Below are 19,982 nucleotides of genomic sequence, written 5' to 3'. Positions count from 1 at the left end.
TCCCTAACGCACGGCGACTACTTCAAATCCTAGTTGAGCGATTATCACGATTGGTAACTCATCGTGTTTATCGTAGAAAAGCTTTGAACCGTCCAACAAATTTCTATGATCAATACGATTGCCACGACTGACCCCGTGATCTGACACGATCACCACGATTGAGACCAATACTTCAATCGTGGAGAAGATCGTTTGCACTGGTTTGAGAGTTATTTATACAACCGAAATATATGTACATGTATCGAGAATATTACATCAAATATTTCAATTATACCTTACCGCTGTTCCTTCTCTTTAAAGAGGTTGGATGTCATGGTCTTCCGTCTGTCTTTGTCCAGTGCTATCTTGCAGCATTCGTATATGTTTCTGCCTTTCGTCTCTCCAATATTTCCAAGCCAGCTTTTCCTTTACGACCCCTTTCCATTTTGCCTTCAATTTTTCCCTCCATGGTTTTCTTTGACAAAGATTCATGTCCTCTAGTATGGCCATTATATGATAGTTTGTGTGATTTTATTGATATCAATAGTTCTTTCCGTGTGAGATCCATTAGTTTCAGGACATCATCTTCCATGATATCCGACACATTCTGCGATAGGACCACATTTCGAAGGCCTCTATTTAATTTTCCATACATGAGTCTAATGTCCATGTCTCACTGCCGTACGTGAAGATGAACCACACATAGCATTTGATGAAGCGCAATCGTGTGTTACTACTTATATTCCGGTTGGTGAGAAGTTTGCTAAGGTTTGGGAAGGTGTTCTTTGTAAGGTAGATCCTTCTTCTAATTTTCTGGTCACATTTTCCATCCTCTGTTACTTGCTGATCCAGGTATGTAAAACTGTTGACTTGTTCCACCACCTTTCACTCTGTCACAATATCTACTTTCGGTATTTCTGTTTTCTTTGAGATAACCAACGTTTTTGTCTTCTTGTTGTTTATTTTTCAGGCCAAATTGTTCACTTTAATCTTTAATATAGCTTACAAGTGACACTGTAGATCTTCTTTGCATTCAGCCAAAAGGACTGTGTCATCTGCATAGCGAAGGTTATTTACTCTTGTTCTGCCTACCTTTAAACCTGGCATATTGAAGATGAAGTCTGTGTAGGCGTTGAAAAGGGATGGAGATAAAACACATTCCTGTCTAACACCTCTCTGTATATACTGATTCTGATAGTCCTGTCTCAACACGTATCCTTGTATTTTTTCCAATACAAGTTCGCTATGACTGCTATATCGACCTCATCAATTCCTATATTCATAAGTGTCTCGATTAATTTCTCGTGATCGACAGTGTCAAAAGCCTTTGAATAGTCAATAAAACATGCATATATTTCCTTGTGCACTTTCAATATATTTTCAGCAAGTATTTTGAGATTGAAAATGGCTACCCTGGTGCCAATATTCTTTCTGAAGCCAGCTTGTTCTTCTCCTACCTGCCCCTCAATCTTACTAAATATTCTTCGCAGGATAATTGTGTGGATGACTTTTAGCACATGAGGCTTTTTGACCTGTAGTCAGATCTATCTTCTGCTTAAGGCTTTTTTGGTAGAAGGATAAATACTGAGGTCCTCATTTTGCATTCAACCAGTTTTCTTTTGCCTCGATACACTTTCTCTTAATCTGCTTGTCAAGTTGCTCGTATTTGTCTGTGTCCTTGTACTTCTTTTTTTTTCATTAGTTCTAGAATTTCACTTGTCATCCAATGTTGTTTAGCTCCCCTTTCTTGCTTTGGAAGGTTCTTTTCATTAGATTCTGTCATTGCCTGCTTTAGGCATTGCCACATTTCGTCATTCTCAGAGTTATCCTCCTCGCTCTCCTCTGTTTCCATGAGACATTCAAATCGGTTATTTGTTTAATCTGAACTGCATATTTGTACCTAATATTGTTACTTTTGAGCACAGATCATATCTTGTTGGTTTAGGAAATTTTCTTTGAAGAATTTTCAGTTTTATTTTTAATTTTCTTCATAACAACAGGTACACGGTCTGATCCTATATCCGCCCTAGGATAAGTCTGGCACTGTTTTACAGAGTTCTTGAAATGTGATTTAACAACCAAGAAGTCAATCTGATTTTTTCTGTATAAGTCACCGGGCTCTTCCAAGTATAAAGCCGCCTCTTCGGTTTTTTAAAGAGAGTATTTGCAATTGATAGATCTTTTTTTTTCACTAAAAGTGCAAGGGAAATGTATGATAAATGTTTCGCAGGGTAAGTTTGATTTCGCCCTTTCCCCTTGACACAGCGTGAAAGCGAGCATTTCTGCGCAAACAGATTTCTGTGAGCTTTACAAAAATGGAGAGTGCTCACTCAATTAGTGTTACATTCTGGCAAAACGTTTACTTTCATTAGATAGATAAGACCCAAACCCAAGATAACATGTGAAAATTTTATCCACATGTTGTATATTTTTTAATTCCCAGGGCTTTTCCAAGGTGTAAACCTTTTTTTTGATACGCACTGTAGAGTGTGGGATTCCACAGGGTTCAACCCTAGGGCCAATCCTCTTTACGTAATACACAAACGATATCCATAAACATTATACGATATTGTAAACTGCATCTGTATGCAGACGACACATTCATTTTGTGGAAAAAATATCAGTGAAATAAAATATTACATAAATATTGATCCAAATAACATATATGACTGGCTGTGCCACAACAAACTAAACCTTAAAAATAAAACGAATTCTTAGACTAGAGCCATTCTGGAAAAAGAGGACTGTATAAACTTTAAGAAGCATTTTGGGGTAAAAGTTGGGAACCGGACTATTTCACATAATTCAAATATGCTGAATCTGATAGGATCGGTTCCCAAGCCAATTTATCATGTTTTGACCACCTAATTTGCATAAACAAAATGGCTGCCAAATTGATAATTCAGAATATTATTTTGACAATGTTCTTTACTTATATTAGCTTTCACAGACATGAATACTGCAAAAACCTGCATACATACGTATATCTTTGGGAAAAATTGTTATTTTTGTTTCCGGCTAATTAATTATGCAGATTTATGCATATTTTGGATCGTTATGCTTTAATTTGATAATTTCAGCTCAAATGTTTATATTTTGGGTAAAAATATATTTGCATCATTCTGAATAATTGTACGCCCCTTAGAATATAATACATGTACCACAGTGAATATTAAGGTATTTTATTGTTTTTTAATTATGTATTTCTTTGTATTTTGTACGTTTTGTTTCGTGCATGTTTTGTCATAGGATCTGTCAAAGTATTGATTATCAATGGCAGAAAATAATAAGTTTCAATGATTTTTACATGTTTGTAATCGTATATATCCATGGGCATAAACAGATGCACCGACTCCCACACTCACATCTGCATACAAAGGTAAATTCCTGCAGGGAGGGCCTACGCATTTTAAAAGCACACTGGTGGTGATCCAACGAATTTCATGAACATATCTTTATTCAAGTGAATGTCACTATTAATTGCTTAAATTTTAATATAAAATGTTTTTTTGAATTATGATATCAATCAATTCATTCGTATTTACAGTTTTAGATGATGGATTATTAAATTTGAATCATGACAGTACTGTAAATCTCAACTCCTATTAGTCAATCAGTCGCATTTAATATCCTTTGGAGTAGTTATGTTCCCCGACCAACAGAATCTCATTACACATACATGGATATATATATATATATATTCAGTGTGCTTTTCTTTAGCAATATTATACAGATATTGACTAATGGGGTGTGTAATATAAACATTCTTTGGACCGCCGGATTTGTATTTTCCCGAGGGGTTATATTTTCCCGAAGCGCGCAGCGCTGAGGGAAAATATGATCACGAGGGAAAATATTAATCCTTTAGGTGGTCCAAACAATGTTTGTTTTACACATCCCATCAGTCAATATCTGTTATATTAGATAGCCTCTAATGATGAAGATAAAGTTAGGCCTAACGATGCGTGCAGCATGTTTATGATATTCAAAGTGATTGATTGAACTGGTATAGATCTAACATTAGAACTTGATCTATATATATCTAAGTAACGTTAGCCTAACGCAGTGAATGACCCTTTTCTATTTAAATCAACTTTGTTTAGGCCTAGCCCTAGATCTAAATCTAAGTTCGAGCCCAGTCCAGGTCCAAGGCAGGCCGATAATGCATGGTTACATCTAATCCACAAGAGGGCGCCATACACCTAAAAATATATTCATGGACCGGTTAGTCAATATTTTCATCGAAGGTGGACCGGCTGGGAAAATACATGGATTTCGATCATATCACGTGACGCGCAATTGACCAATCGCGCTTGGCTAACTGTCTTGGCTATCTAATATATATATATATATATATATATATATATATATATATATATATATATATATATATATATATACATATATATAATATATATATCTATATATATATATATATTCAGTGTGCTTTTTTTAGCAATGAATAAAGTGAAAACAGTCTGCTGAAAAGGAAATGTCTTGTGCGTTCTCCATTATGCTTGTCAAATTGTTCCAATTTTGAAAAAAAAAAATTCTCAGAACTGAACCCACATATTTATAAACCATCTCATTTTGCCTATCAATTAGACCGTTTTAAATGATTTAAAAGCCAGACTATGGTGTTCTAAAGTTCCACAACGAATCACTGCATGTCCTTTTAATAACAAATTTCGATAATTGGACTTCATTAACTGATTACATGTGCATCTCCAAAATAAATCTTTTCCAATGCAGTACTGCACCTGTCCTATCAAGGATTGCCGCTTCATCCAACTTAGAGGCATCCGGCTTCCCCCAGCTTGATACACCTTCGGGGTGTTGAATGATCAATGTCAGTTATCATCGAGCTGGTGTTCCATTGGATGGCTTGATTGATAGGGCAGCCTCATATTATAAAATTGTTGAAATTTAGCACAAGTGTTCTGCGGAGGCAGTTGGTATCGAAGTCATCGTGTTTGTGTTCTTGAGATATGTCCGATTCTTATGTCACAGATCCATAGAGAAAACCTAAACTTTTGTCTTGAGAGAGAATCTGCTGTCTGACCAGATCTTGTTTCAGGTGTTAAAATGCTCGGAGTGCACCTTTCAATACCGCAGTGAATTGTGTAATGTCCCCTTGGCCATTTATCGAACTTCTAATATTCACACATATTCATATCTTCATAAGATAGATTATTTCTAATTGATAACGAAGATATCTTTCAGAGGATGGTGGGTTCCTGACATGTTTGGTGTTCATGTAGGTTATTATTAATCCACTTCCTTTGATCGGTATTAAACCCAACAGCATCCAATAGCTGACCCAGCTCTGATAGGCTGCATGCGAGTCTGAGATATCACCATCAAAGTCTAGGTCAAGAATTTCTTTGTAGAGCCAGGAGATCTCTTTCTATGAAGAAAGCAGTTGCCTAAGTTATGTTTGACTTGTCAACCGGTTTTGGTACCACTGAACATGTCATTCTTCTTGGGAGACTGACAGTCTGTTTTGGAATTGATGATTCTGCACTCCAATGGCTTTCCCTTTACCTTGCCAACAGGAGGACAAGCTGTATTCATCACTGACATGCAGTCTCCTGTTACTATCCTTTGCTATGGAGTTCCTTGGGGGTCTGTCCTTGGTCCCTTCTTCTTCAAACTGTACATCACTCCTCTTGGCTCTATAATGTGGCAACTTGGTCTTGGTGTACACTTCTATGCTGATGACATCCAGCTGTATACCTCACTTTTGATCCAAAAGTTAAAGATACAGAGGTTCGTGCAGCTGCTGTTGTTGGTGCTGCCACTGAGGATTCGATGTTGGATGAAGGTCAACTTCTTGAAGCTTAACGATTAAAAGCGAAGTAACTTGTTCTGTCATCTCCATATGCGTAATTATTATGACTACAACTCCAGTCTTAATAGGTGAGGAAGCTATATATCTCCAGTAAAGATATCTTGGCGTAGTCTTTGATAGAACAATGAGCATGAAGAAACTCACATCTGCATATTACCAGCTTCACAGAATTGCTGAGATCAGACACTGTCTTACATGAGGTGGTGCGGAAAATATCATCCATGACCAGATAACCTCTAGACTGGACTTCTGCAAACTGTCTCCATGCTGGTTTACCTTCATCAGGCATCCCTAGCACTTTTCAACCATAGAACGCAGTGTGAAAATTTGTTCTGCATTGGGCAGTGACTGGGCAGCTGGAAACCTTCTTGTTTTGCCCATGTTTTTACCATGGAGCTAATCTGTGTTTAGCCCCCTATTTTTTATCATTGCCTCTTCTGTATTCAGTATCGTTTGGCAAAGAATCTTCAATGGCAAGGATTGGAAAGAAGCTGTGGTTTTCAGTTATTACTTTGATGGTTGACTCGGAGGAAATAAATGTATTGGTAATGATTAAAATGATCCGGTAATACAGACCCTTTGCCTTTATTACAAATTCTTTTGTTAACTGTAACGATTGCCGTTCTGATGGAGACTAATCAAATATATCATTTTGCTACAAGGATGTGTACTGATACTTAAATCCGATTGATAAACTACACTGAAAAAAAAATCATTAAAAATCATTGATTATTGGGTCTGTTATCTAATTATAAAGGATACAGAAGACATTTTAATATAAATATTTCAAGAAATCTTATTCCAGCATGATTACAGGTTTTCTAACTTCTAAACCCTTCTTTTCTGACGGGTTCATTGAATTTGGTAATTGTCATGATTATAGGATCAGCATCAATGTGTTTTATATTGGGCATGTATAATATACCTTGCACGTATATTACTTTCTATATACAGGTGTGGGTGTGGGAGCATGTGTGTGTATTTGTTTCTGAGTACAATTAACAGTTGTGGTAAAAAAGTTTTTTCGAATGATTCAATGATTGAAGCTTGATATTTGTCTGCCATTGATACTAGTGTTTTCAAGATCTCATATCAATCATATACAAAGAAAATGGCAAAAAATACAAGAACATAAAAAAATCAAAGAATAATAAAATACATATACAAATTGACTTAAATATTATATTTAGGGGCCAAACAGTTATCATAATGATTCAAATTATATTTGTACCCAGAATAATATTTTTTTGAGGTGTAATTATCATCAAATTATAGCACATTTTTGCAAAATATGCATAAATTTGCATAATTGCTTAGCAGCAACAGAAATAACAAATTTTCCTGAATGGTACATTGTTATGTATGCAGGATTTGCAGTATCCATATCGGTGAAAGCGAATATTATAAAATATTGTAAAAACAAGATTTTAAATGGTCAATTTGGCAGCCATTTTGTTTATGCAAATTAGGTGGTCAAAACATGAAAAATTGGCTTGGGAACCGGTCTCATCAGATTCAGCACATTCAAATTAGGTGAAATTGACCAATTCCCAACTTTTACCCCAAAATGCCTCTTGAACTCAAATTCTCCCCATATTGGTCTTGTCTATCTGTGCTATTCAAAACTACTAGTAATACTATGTTATCGAAATGTGCAAATATGAATGTTAAAATATATGATAAAACCATTAAGCAATGTAACTCTGATGAATATTTAGGGATGTATCTCGATCCAAAATTAAAGTGGGATACCAATATTGAAGGATTGTGTAAGAAGACTAATAAGCCTGTCAAATATATAGCACGTCTAAGACATTTGTAACACAAATGAATATAAAATTATTGTATAAGTCAGGTATACTTCCCTCATTCGACTACGCTGATATACTAATAAGAAATATACCGAACGTCTTATAAATTTCAGAACAGAGCTGGCCGTATTATTTTGAATGTTAAACCGCAAAATGTAATATCTAACATGTCCAAGAGAGAAATACACCAGCGACTCGAATGGATGTCACAACAATCACGAAGACATACTCATGTATATACTACGGTGTTCAAATCATTAAATGGTCTGACTCCATTATAACCAACAGACTCATCTCAATATTACTCGTATAATTTAATGTCCGTAGGTAATGTAATTCCCAAACCAAATGCAGAAATTTGCCGTGGAATGTATGTGTAGATGTTGATCACACCTATATAATGACCTACCTTAAGATATGAAATATATTAAACAAAAATAATACATTTATTTCTTCTTTGAGCTCTAAAATTGCAAATAACATTGATCACTGACCAAGACGTTGTTTTGCCGGGAGTGGGCGGGGGTATATTTTCTTGTAGCGTGAACTCGTAACTTTAAATTTTGTTTTATGTCTATTGTCTAGTTTTCATTACATTAAAGCAATATTGACTGGCCTCGGGGCGATACGACATATATCGCCCAAACTAGATTTATATCGCCCGAGTCGCAGACGAGGGCGATATCAATATAGTGAGGGCGATATATGTCCATTCGCCCCCAGGCCAGTCAATATTGCTATTATTAACCAAATCAGGCATCTAGAGCAAAAATCGTTAAAATCTAGATATTTTAAATTTTTAGAATGAGAATCTTAGTTTATCATGTTGAGCAGACTGGGCCTCTGAACTTTACCATTGTGACGTAATTGAAATGACGCGTCCCTGACCTAGGGACGCAGTATCCAGCGTTGTCTTAAATTAACCATTATGACGTATAGCGCTGCGCGTTTCAAGGACGCGTGCAAAAACGCGTAGAATAGGTCTGAGGTCTTTGGAGTAAGACAGGCAGATAATCTATCTCCATTATCAAGGGCGCCGGAAGCGGGGGGCAGGGGGGCACTTGCCCCCCCCCCCAAAGAAAATTTTGGGGGGCAAAACGAGATTTTGCCCCCCCCCCAATGTGCCCCCCTAAAAGTAGAAAAATGATATTTTTTAAGGACAAAGGTAAACGATGAAGGCACTTTTCTGCCTAAGAATTGTCATTTCTTTTGTCAAAAATGAAAAAATTTCGCCCCTGACGGGGCAATTACACATCTTAAGCCTTGCGTCTTTTGACGAACATGTCCCTCTGTGAAACATACCTTTGATAAGCCCATTTTCTATCTTATTACAGTGTGATAACGTTTAACTTTTAAACCCCCATTCCACAGAGAACAAGACCGCTGGAAGACCTTTGAAAGACCATGAATTTTGGTTGATCTTTCAGAGGTCTCTCAATGAACCTACAATGGTCTTTGAGGTCTTACACGAGTCCTTACCAATCTTTCAGTGGTCTTCGTGGTCTTCATGGGCTCCAAAACTTTTTGAAACGGTTCAAAACAGTCTTACAACGGTCTTACAGGAAAATTGTCTTTCAGTGGTCTTTCAGCAGTCTTTCAGCGGTCTTTCGATGAACTTTCAAAGGTCTTCATAGTCTTTCATTGATCTTTCGGCAGTCTCTCAAGATTTTGCGGAGATCATAGACTCATGAGAGATTATTGAAAGATCATTGAAAGACCAGGCAAAGTCCATGGAAAGAATTCTGAAAGATCACTTATTGCATAAGAGATCTCTGAAAGACCATTGAAAGATCTCGAGAGGACTAGTCTCAGACCAGTACGACAAGAAATATCCATCAGTCTTTTAAAGTTCTTTGAGGGGTCTTTCTGAGCCATTCCACAGAGATGACAAATTTCATTGATCTTGAAAACCGCTGTAAGACCTCACCAATTTTAAGTCTTTCAGTGGTCTTTCAATTGTCTCCTTTCTGTGGAATGGGGGCCTATTAATGAATACATTTCAGACTAAAAAATTTGCATGCTGGCTGTGTCGGCTAACAAACGCGCGGTCGCCCAGAAACGCTCAGAACGGGGTGGTGTTTCATCAATATTTTCGTCCGACAAGTTGTAAGATCTGACAACTTTCCTGTATTCTGATTGGTTGAGAAGCATTGTTACCATAGTAACTGTCGGATAAAACAGGACTTGTCGGATAAAACGTCCTACAAGTCCTTTCATGAAACGTTCCCCGGACCCGATATCACCAAGGCGCGTGAACGCTAGTTACTCGAGCAACATATGGAATCTGAAAATAGCTGTAAAACCGAAAAGTTTAAAGACTTATATAGAGGATTGAGTAGTTGCTTATTGGATAAATGAGAAGATGCTAGCTTGAGTCGGCGAATGGAGTGCAGAGCAGGAGTACCCATCTATCAACTAATCAAGCCTCTTCTTCAACCTTTTCTGGTTTACTGCAGTCTTTATCAGGACTACGCTCGTTTGAACAAAAAAAATACTCGACTATCAACTGTCTACTTCCTCCTATCAATTTCACTTCTTCCTCTATCCACTTTTTTTTCTCGAAAACTCCACATGGTTTACCGTCAACCACATCCGCTGTTGGAATGTAATTGTTTTCTTCTAAATAATGTTACATAATGTACATTATGAACTGCCGTATTTTGTTAGTTCATGATTATTTACAAATGAATATTTCCTGGAATTCAATATTCATCATTTCCTAGTTATGGTCACATTTTCCCCAGAAAATATGTAAAGAAAAAAGAAGATTTTGAAGGGGTCATCCAAAAGTGCTTCCCAGCCATACAAAACATGCCAAAGGAAACACATAAATCGAGTAATGTTTTAAATTTTCAGAAAAGTTTTAAATTGTTAGAAAATAATTAAGCAGGTCATATTTCTTTTTCCTCCAGTTACAAAATATAAAACGTTTTGCCTATGCATGGATAATCAGGGACTCTCTCCAATGGTGAGTTCAGAAATTTTTGAAATAGAATGGGGATTTAAGCGCTTATCGTCGTCTGCCACGTCAGAACAGTATGACATTCTGAATTTAAAAAGACATTCATTAGAATGTGTTTTGTTTCTGTTGTTACGCTTCTTCTGCTTAATACACTCCTTGAAACTTATGATAATTGTGCTCTCTCGCGTCGTCCGTGTGTGTAAATGTACATAAATAAATATTTCTGAAAGGATATTGCATGAAAAATGTAATTTCTTGTATTTTTAGTCAATATAAGCGTATTACGTAATTTAATTGATCAGACACGAAAACCACATTCCGAATTAAGCGATCGTTTTGCGCGTAGATTTCATAGGTTCTCATAAACACTGAGTATAGTCTTTCGTAGTGAATTCTATGTTTAATTTTCAAGAAATTTATTTTTGAATTCTCTTAGAAACGTAACTTTTAAACTCCATTTTTACACAAAGTCCTTACCGGGGGGGGGGGGGGGGGTCCAACGCCCTCTCCCGCTCGATCGCTTCGGTATCTCACGCTGTCAAAAATGTTGTGCCCCCTTCGGGATTTTGCCCCCCCAAAAAAAACTGAAAGTGTTCCGGCGCGCCTGTCCATTATTATTTGTAATCTTTATCAATGATTTTGACAATACATTGAGAGAAAATTGCAATGGTGTTAATTTACTTACGAATGACCAGAAAGAAAAACTCCTTGAGAGAAATATATGTGTATATCTTAAGTTATTTACCCTATTATACGCTGATGACACCATTGTATTAGCAGAATCTGAAAATGATCTCCAAGAAGCATTAAATGTTGTCCACAAATACTGTGAAGATTGGTCGTTGAATGTAAATATACAAAGAACAAAAATTGTCGTGTTCTCTCGTGGTAAGATCCGCAATTTACCCATCATTACTTTCAATAATCAACAGCTAGAGGTTGTTGATGAGTATACATATCTTGGAACAGTTTTGAATTATAATAACCGCTTTTCGAAAGCTCGGAAAAAACAAATAAGTCAAGCACAAAAAGCATTGTTCAGTTTACGTTCCAAATCAATAAAGTTGAGTTTACCAGTTGATATTGAATTAGAATTGTTTGAAAAATTGGTACTTCCGACTTTGTTGTATGGAAGTGAGTTGTGGGGTCTTGAAAGTAATCTTCAAGATGTTGAAATGTTTCAAAGTCGTTATTATAATCGTCTTCTTCATGTGAGTAAATTTACTGCAAATTGCATGACATATGATATGGAGAGGTCGGTAAACACAGTATCAAGAAACTAATTGAGTGCAGAATGTTAAACTTTTGGATTAAAATAATCGTGAGCAAAACATCAAAATTGTCCCATACTGTTTACGATATTCTGAAAATAATGTTTGATCTGAATATATATCAAAACCCGTGGCTAGTAAAAATAAAAAAAATACATTGGATAAATTAGGCTTATCTTACCTTTGGTTTGATAATCAGCCAATAAATCCACGATGGTTCAAAGCAACAATTAAAACACGATTAGACGATATATACTCTCAGAATTGGCATGCTGAAATGTTTTCTAATTCACTGTGCTTAAACTATCACATTTTCAAAGAAAATTGCAGTTATGAATTATCTCTTCTAAAATTGCCTTTCAAATACAGAATTACTTTAACAAGATTCCGGTGTGGAAACCACCGTCTGCCAATAGCATCTGGTAGATTTGCAAATATTGAGCGATCACAGAGAATATGCACTATATGTAATACAACAAAGCTGGGTGATGAATTTCATTATTTGTTCGAGTGCCCTGCATTTCTTACAGCAAGAAAGAAATATATTGATGGTTCCTATACAAGCCGTACTATTGCATTGAAAATGTTTAAGCTTTTCAATTATTCCAAAATGTCAACATTAATAAATCTATCAAAATTTTGTAGCATTATAATGGATAAGTTTAATAAATAAATAGATAAAATATTTATGTTAACATTTTCTTTTTGAAAACACGTTCATGTATATAATAAACAATAATTAGGTAAAGGAAAAATAAATCTTAATTCTCTCTAATTTCTTAAAATAAATTTTTATCAATTTTTATGCCAAAGTCCAATATAATTATATATATCCACGTTAAATTCACATATCGGTGCCTTTGCATTGCAGTTCCAACTTTTTCAATCCTATAACACGCATTCATTCGTATTTATTTATTATCATTGTTAGTACTGTTTCTTTTTTTAAATTATTTTTATTACAATCATTTGTCTTTTTGTTCTTTTTTTATTTTAACATTTATATTTGAACAATTCGATAACATAGTATTACTAGTAGTTTCGAATAGCACAAAAATTTTTATGCCAAAGTCCAATATAATTATATATATATCCACGTTAAATTCACATATCGGTGCCTTTGCATTGCAGTTCCAACTTTTTCAATCCTATAACACGCATTCATTCGTATTTATTTATTATCATTGTTAGTACTGTTTCTTTTTAAAATTATTGTTATTACAATCATTTGTCTTTTTGTTCTTTTCTTTTTTTCTCTCTCTTCCCCTTTTGTTTTTCCTTCTTTTCCTATTTTGTCTCGATCTCCTCCTTCTCTCAACAATTGATTTAGAGACACATCATTCTTTTTTACTTTTACGTCTCTAAAGTAATTTCATGTAGTATTGTTCCATTACTCTGTAAACATGTGATTGTACATATTTGTAAATACTTTGCAAATATAATTGAAATGATTTTGAATATGTTATGTTCTTTATGATAATGTCCCCAATACCCGAATTAGGGTGACATGGGTAAATAAATCATTGTCATTGTCACCCTGATATTAGCGCTGCCTTTTATTGCCTGCTACATTTCCACGCATTTTCTCACTGACTTTCCTGAAGCGGACAATAAATTGGGCCCGTGGATAAACAATTGCAATTTTATTGACCGGTCATTTGATCCCAGTCTTAAGCAGGCAACAATGTTTCAAAGTTGCCCTGCTCAGATGTCTGATACGGTTAATAATATATTTTGTTAACTGTGACAGTCGTTCTTTTCTGCTTGTTGAAGATGTTTATGATACAGCTTGATTTATCATTAATTACGTTCTCGACCCCTAGACTGAACAGAATGGTAATAATTTACCACTCTGGGTGGGCAATTGCAGCCACTCATTTTCTATTCATTTTGTATTTTGTTTTGTAATTATAATTATGTGGTGTATTTTGTTTGTATTTTGCATGTTTTTTATGAATAGGAAATAAATATAATACAATGTCATCATGATCATGTAATGTAGGGACCGGAGGGGCATTGGAAGGGGGCTGAGCATGCCAGGGTCGGCGGAGCGACGTTGAGAGTGGGGGCGGGGGGCACAGGAAGGTAAGGAGGCACTTACACGTAAAACGGGTCCTCAGGTGAAAGGGACACAGAATTAGTTTGTGAGGGGCACATTTCTTGGGTAAAAATGGCACTGATTCGAGAAAGGGCACTTACAAGAAGGCAAGGGGTGCATGCTTACACATAAAACGGGTTCTTCGCAAGGTGAAAGGGGTACAGAACACGTTCAAGAAAGGGAATTTTTGCAAAAGAAAAAAATGGGCACTTATACGAGGAAGGGCACTTAGGAACACCTAAAACGGGTCCTCCTCATGTGAAGAAGGCACATTACGCGTTAGTGTGAGGGAGCCTTTTTCTTGCTAAAAAAAGGTACTTTTCCGTGTTTCAAAAAGTGAGGGGCACTGTAACCCCCCCCCCCCTCACTAGGATCGTCTCCCCTGGAGCATGAAAAAACTTACATTAACAGACCAACAATGGCTTAAAATGCATGGATAATTATAACACTGTCTTTTTGCGGATGCGCGCGGGACAGTTTGGATACAGGTCTATCCTAATCTTCACCTGTTCACAATGGCTCATAAGAGGTTCATATCTTACCAATTAAATAATGAGAGCAAGGATTACAATATTTCGCCACACAGACGAATTGCTATGGATTGTTTGCAGTGACTAATAAAGAATTTAAATATATTACCAATTAAACACTAATACATGAAAGGATTGTGCATATTTCGATACACAGGCGAGTTGCTAGACTCGTAGCCAATGACTGTAGTAATTATATTATTGTTTTTGATTAAATAAACCCTATAAAATCATCAGGTCCCCAATCAATACGCTAGTCAATGTACACTATACAGGTTATAATTGATACATGAAGAAGGACAGCGGCGGTATGAACGAAACTACGATTCTTAAATTCTCTCTCGCGATCGTTGTCTCCATCACCATGGTTACCAGAAATTATTGATTATGAATTCAAAGTGGGGTTGATTGCGGACTTTAATCAAATGGCAATCGGTGTGTTGGTCTTCAGAGAGAGAAAATAAAAGGAGTGAAAGGACGAACAACTAATCAGGAGTAACAATCAGACTATATATATAGCTTTGAACACAAATGGGTCTCTGTAGTTTGGTTTTATTCAGTAGATGTTGAATCAGCAATGTTTACAGCTGTGGAAAGAGCAGAACAGTATATAGAAGTAGGTTTCAGGATCCCTTAGAGAGATGTAAACATGTTTCGGAGCAAGGAAAAACAGGTAGGCCTATATAGCCTGATCAATCCATTTCATTCTCCTATATTTTGATCTCATCATAATATTATTTGATATCATTAAAGACTGATATTTGAAATAAAATATGAAATCCATCTGATTATGGGATGTTATGAATATTTCTAACACAGGTACATACCGTATCCGGGTTTGCAAATATCTACAACACATAAAGTACATATGTTGACTAAAAAATGAGTATAATTAATGTCTCAGTCACATTTGGGCTTTAAAACCCCCTCACAAACACCTGACCGAATGTTAGCGAACGAAGAGTGACGAATGGGAAAATCAACGAAATGCACGCGAATTCAACAAAATCAAATAAAATTACCGTCAAATCATGTAATCAGTAACTATTGTCAAATGTTATCAACGAACGGTAAGCGAAGGATAAATATGACATGCAAGGCCGGATATCGATTTTTCAGTTCACCTCTTTGCGAAAATTGCGGCCGAAGGCGAGCTAAGGGTTGATATAACCCACTAGGACGAAGAAAAGTGAGCAATGGTTTGATATGGCATGCGATTAGAAACGAAGACGAGGGAATAGATCAGGCAATCTTTTTCGTTGTGCCATCGTGCCGCTTCGTTACGGGTTCTTTCGAGATCGGTCCACTTTGGCAAAAGCGCGAAGAGGGACTATGAGCGACAAAAACACACGAACCATTAACGAACGATTATCGCAGACTAATTAAGAGATGCGAATTCAAACAGAACCAACGATTTTTCAATTCGTCGGGAAATTCTAAGCATGTTTAAAATTTTCGCGCGAATTTGAATAATCGCAGTGGTTAGTTCAGAAGATGTACGAACCCAAACACGAAGGGTAAATATGATTTACTATCAGTTGCCATTGAAAACGATTTTTTTTAATGCCTTTCGCCAGCCATCGCAAAGCATATTTCAGGCAATTCGGTTAGGTGTGAGGGGACCTTTAGGATGGCCATTCGGCGAATCGAAAACAGCCATGTTATTCTTTGTTATTCAAACCAATTTGATTTGATTTGATTTGAATTTATTTTACATATTTCCCAAGTACAAACAAAATTATGAAAACAATATCAGAAAACTTATGAGAATACAAATCAGACAAGGCATAACAATTGATTCAAATTAAAGAGAATAGCGATTTGGAATTAAAGACAAGTTAAAGGAGTGAAATACGAGGGAACCTGCATAAAAAAAAGCAAGGCTTGTTAAGTCTGCAGGATCCGGAAAAAAATTCGGTCTTAATGAGGAGAGGACAGGTAAGAAATTGATTATAACAAAGTAATGCCAAAATGTGACGATTGTGTAAGGAATACAAAAAAATAATAAAATGAATAAATAAAAAAGAGTCCGCCACTCTATGACTATTATTTATTACTCATTTCTCAGCCGGAGCGTATTAACAAAGTACATGAATATAAAAGTTTACAAAGGGAAATTATAAGAATTGATAAGCATCGCTTTCAATTTACGTTTGAATATATTAAGTGAGGCACTCTATACCATATCATGGGGAAGATCGTTCCAAAACCTGGGCCCTTCAAATGCGATTGTTCTTTGAGCAAGGAGAGTGCGAGTACGCGGAAGGTGATAGGAGTCACTTATACCCCTTTCATAGTGAGAGCTAGTCCGGAGTGGAGTTAGTGGAGTTAGTCCGGAGTCCAGGAGGAGTTACCCCACTTTGGAGGGCAATATGAAAATTCTGAGATTAGTTCGATCGGGATTAAGTTGAAGCGGAGTACTCAACCCACTTCGAGAAGAGGGTTACAAACCTATGGAAGCAGGAGACCGTCAAAAACACGGATATACGTCGTGTCGTAATTCAATTTACTACACGACGTAAATAATTACGTAGTGTAGCAATTCGAATTACTACACGACGTAAATAATTACGTAGTGTAGTAATTCGAATTACTACACGACCTTAATTATTTGATGTAGCGACACTAATTCATTTAACGTCATGACATTAAATCGTTGGGCAGTAATTCGGAATTGCGTCGTGTAGTAATTCGAATTACTACACTACGTAATTATTTACGTCGTGTAGTAATTCGAATTGCTACACTACGTAATTATTTACGTCGTGTAGTAAATTGAATTACGACACGACGTATATCCGTGTTTTTGACGGTCTCCTGCTTCCATACAAACGGAGTTACTCCGCACCGGAAATGCGGTATGCGCTTATCGCTTTGATCTCGCCACACGTATGGCGCGAACTCGCTTGGAAACCATGGCAACGACTGCGGATTCACCATTGCGGTGTTTGCCAATATGAAAGGGTGTTTAAAGTCGGTCCGCAGTACAAGCGTATAAACTCAATCCGGAGTTATTCCGGAGTAACTCCACTTCGCCTTCAGTATGAAAACGGTATTAGCCGGGTGGGATATGTGTGGATTTGATTGTTCCTTTAAAACATAGAAACAAATGTATCAGGCAATTCACCTCTTGAAAGTTGAAACATAAATATACCAACTTGAAATGCATACATATCAGAATTTTTTAGTACTTTATTTTGGAAAAATAATGGGTTTGTATGGGAATAAAAACCAACTTGATTAACCACTTTAATTGCTCGTTTTTGTATCGTGAATATTTTATCAATTAAGGTTGTACTGCAATTACCCCAGGCCAATATTCCATAATTCATATGGGATAAAACAAGTGTAGAATATAATGTTTTTAAAATGTAATCAGGAATTTTTTTTTTAGTTTATTCAAAATGCCAGTGTTACGAGAAGATAACTTAATCAATTTGACATTTCCATGATAATTCATGATTAATGTAAAGACCGAGAAATTAATTTGGTGGAATTAACTTGTTGCAAATTAACATTGTTTATAGTTACATTATAACCATACAATTAGGTGTAAGTAGTAGAAAATGTTTGTTTCGATTCGCCTTTTGATTCGCCGTGCGATCGCCGTAGAGAAAATGTGATGAGGCATTAGCATTAATGTATTAAATTTCATCCCTGAGAGGATGAATCAATTTCCTCTGGCATGTCTGGTGGTTATTCAATCTCCATTCAAATGCTGCCCATGGCAGACCATTTACCTTCTATTAAATGGCCAATGTCAAAAATTTTCTCATGCCCCAGAAGCCTCACAAGATCTTATGTAAATACAGTGAAAAACCGATTGGCCAAGATCATAAGGATTTTAGAGAAATTTCTGGTACAAGCTGATATTTTTCAGGATATGTCCAGGAATATGTCTGGGATAACATACTAAAATTCCTCATAAATCTTCCTTGAGCGTTTTCTGCAATCCAAGATGGCGTTCATGGCCGCCATTCACAGTAAATGGACATAACTCATTTATTGTCCCCCCTAGGTCACATCCAACATCGGTGCATATCATGATCTAAAGGGGTAAAACACATCTAATACAGGCTAGAGTGAACATAAACAGACCTGGGGTCCGTGAAACAAAACTTAGTATAGATCGTAGAACATTTTTCTACGATTGATTCCATTGACTACAGTGTACAATCAATCGTGAAAATCTAGCGTACGATCAATCCCTAACCTTTGCGGTTCGAAACCCAGGGTACCTGGAAATCCAAGACCGCGTCTAAAATGGCTTCAAAAAGCCTAAAAATCCACAATTAATTGATCTTTAACTTACTTTAGTGTCTTTAATTTTGTTTCTATTCAGTGGTTTTAAGGGTCAAGTAGTACATTGGGACTAGTTACAAGGACAGTTTTTAGTGTTCCAGTATGTTCAGAAACCCGAAGATGGCTTCCAAACATGGAGTCTAGAAATATGAGATGACATCCAGTAATGGAGTCCAAATTGCTGCTATGACTTACAAATGACCAATGCCTTTGAGATATGATTTTGGTGTCTAACATGTCTAAACCACGGTTTAAAGAGTCAAATAAAACATTGGTACAAGATACGAGGACAGTCAGTGGTCCAGTATGTTTACAGATCCAGATGGCTTAAATATATAGTCTAAATTGACTGCAGTTACTAACAAATTGACATTATACTTTACTAAAAATCCACCTTGAATATATGACATTGCTGTCTACACTATGTTTTTAAGGGTCAAATAGACATTTTGGACTGCATGGTAACCATAATATATGCAATTGTCCATTTTGCAACAATATCCAAGATGACTTCCAAAATGGCGTCTAAATGACTCCCATTACTTAAAAATTGTAATATCCATCTGTGAGAAATGATTGCAGTGTCTACGTTTAAGTACATTGGGAAACGTAATAATAAGGTTTCAGGAGTAGGTAGCAGCAGGTATCGGCGTGAGCTGATTTTTAAACTTAGATTTAGACCTAAAAAAAAGACATTAAAAGAAATGTTACCATGGACAGGATGAATATAATATGTCTAAACAATTGATGAGAGTGCGATGCGCAAGTTGAAATCTGTGGATTTTAGACATGAAAACTTGACATTCTAAGCATATTTTGCAATCATGAACAGGATGGGCAAATCGATTCCGACATCATTTCTTAAGCAATTGCTACCTGAGCTTGTTCCTATAATGACAGAAATCATAAATGAATAATGGGCAAATAACTTAATAATCGATTCCGACATCATTTCTTAAGCAATTGCTACCTGAGCTTGTTCCTATAATGACAGAAATCATAAATGAATAATGGGCAAATAACTTAATAATCGATTCCGACATCATTTCTTAAGCGATTGCTACCTGAGCTTGTTCCTATAATGACAGAAATCATAAATGAATAATTTATATCTGGTTGCTTCCCTACTAAATTTAAGTGTGCTAATATCATTCCCAAGTTAAAAGGAAATTCTCTGA

This window comes from Lytechinus variegatus, chromosome 11 (assembly GCF_018143015.1).
Source record: "Lytechinus variegatus isolate NC3 chromosome 11, Lvar_3.0, whole genome shotgun sequence".
NCBI classification, from domain to species: Eukaryota; Metazoa; Echinodermata; class Echinoidea; order Temnopleuroida; family Toxopneustidae; genus Lytechinus; species Lytechinus variegatus.
The sequence above is the reverse complement of the archived record's forward strand: the minus strand, read 5'-3'. Positions refer to the sequence as shown.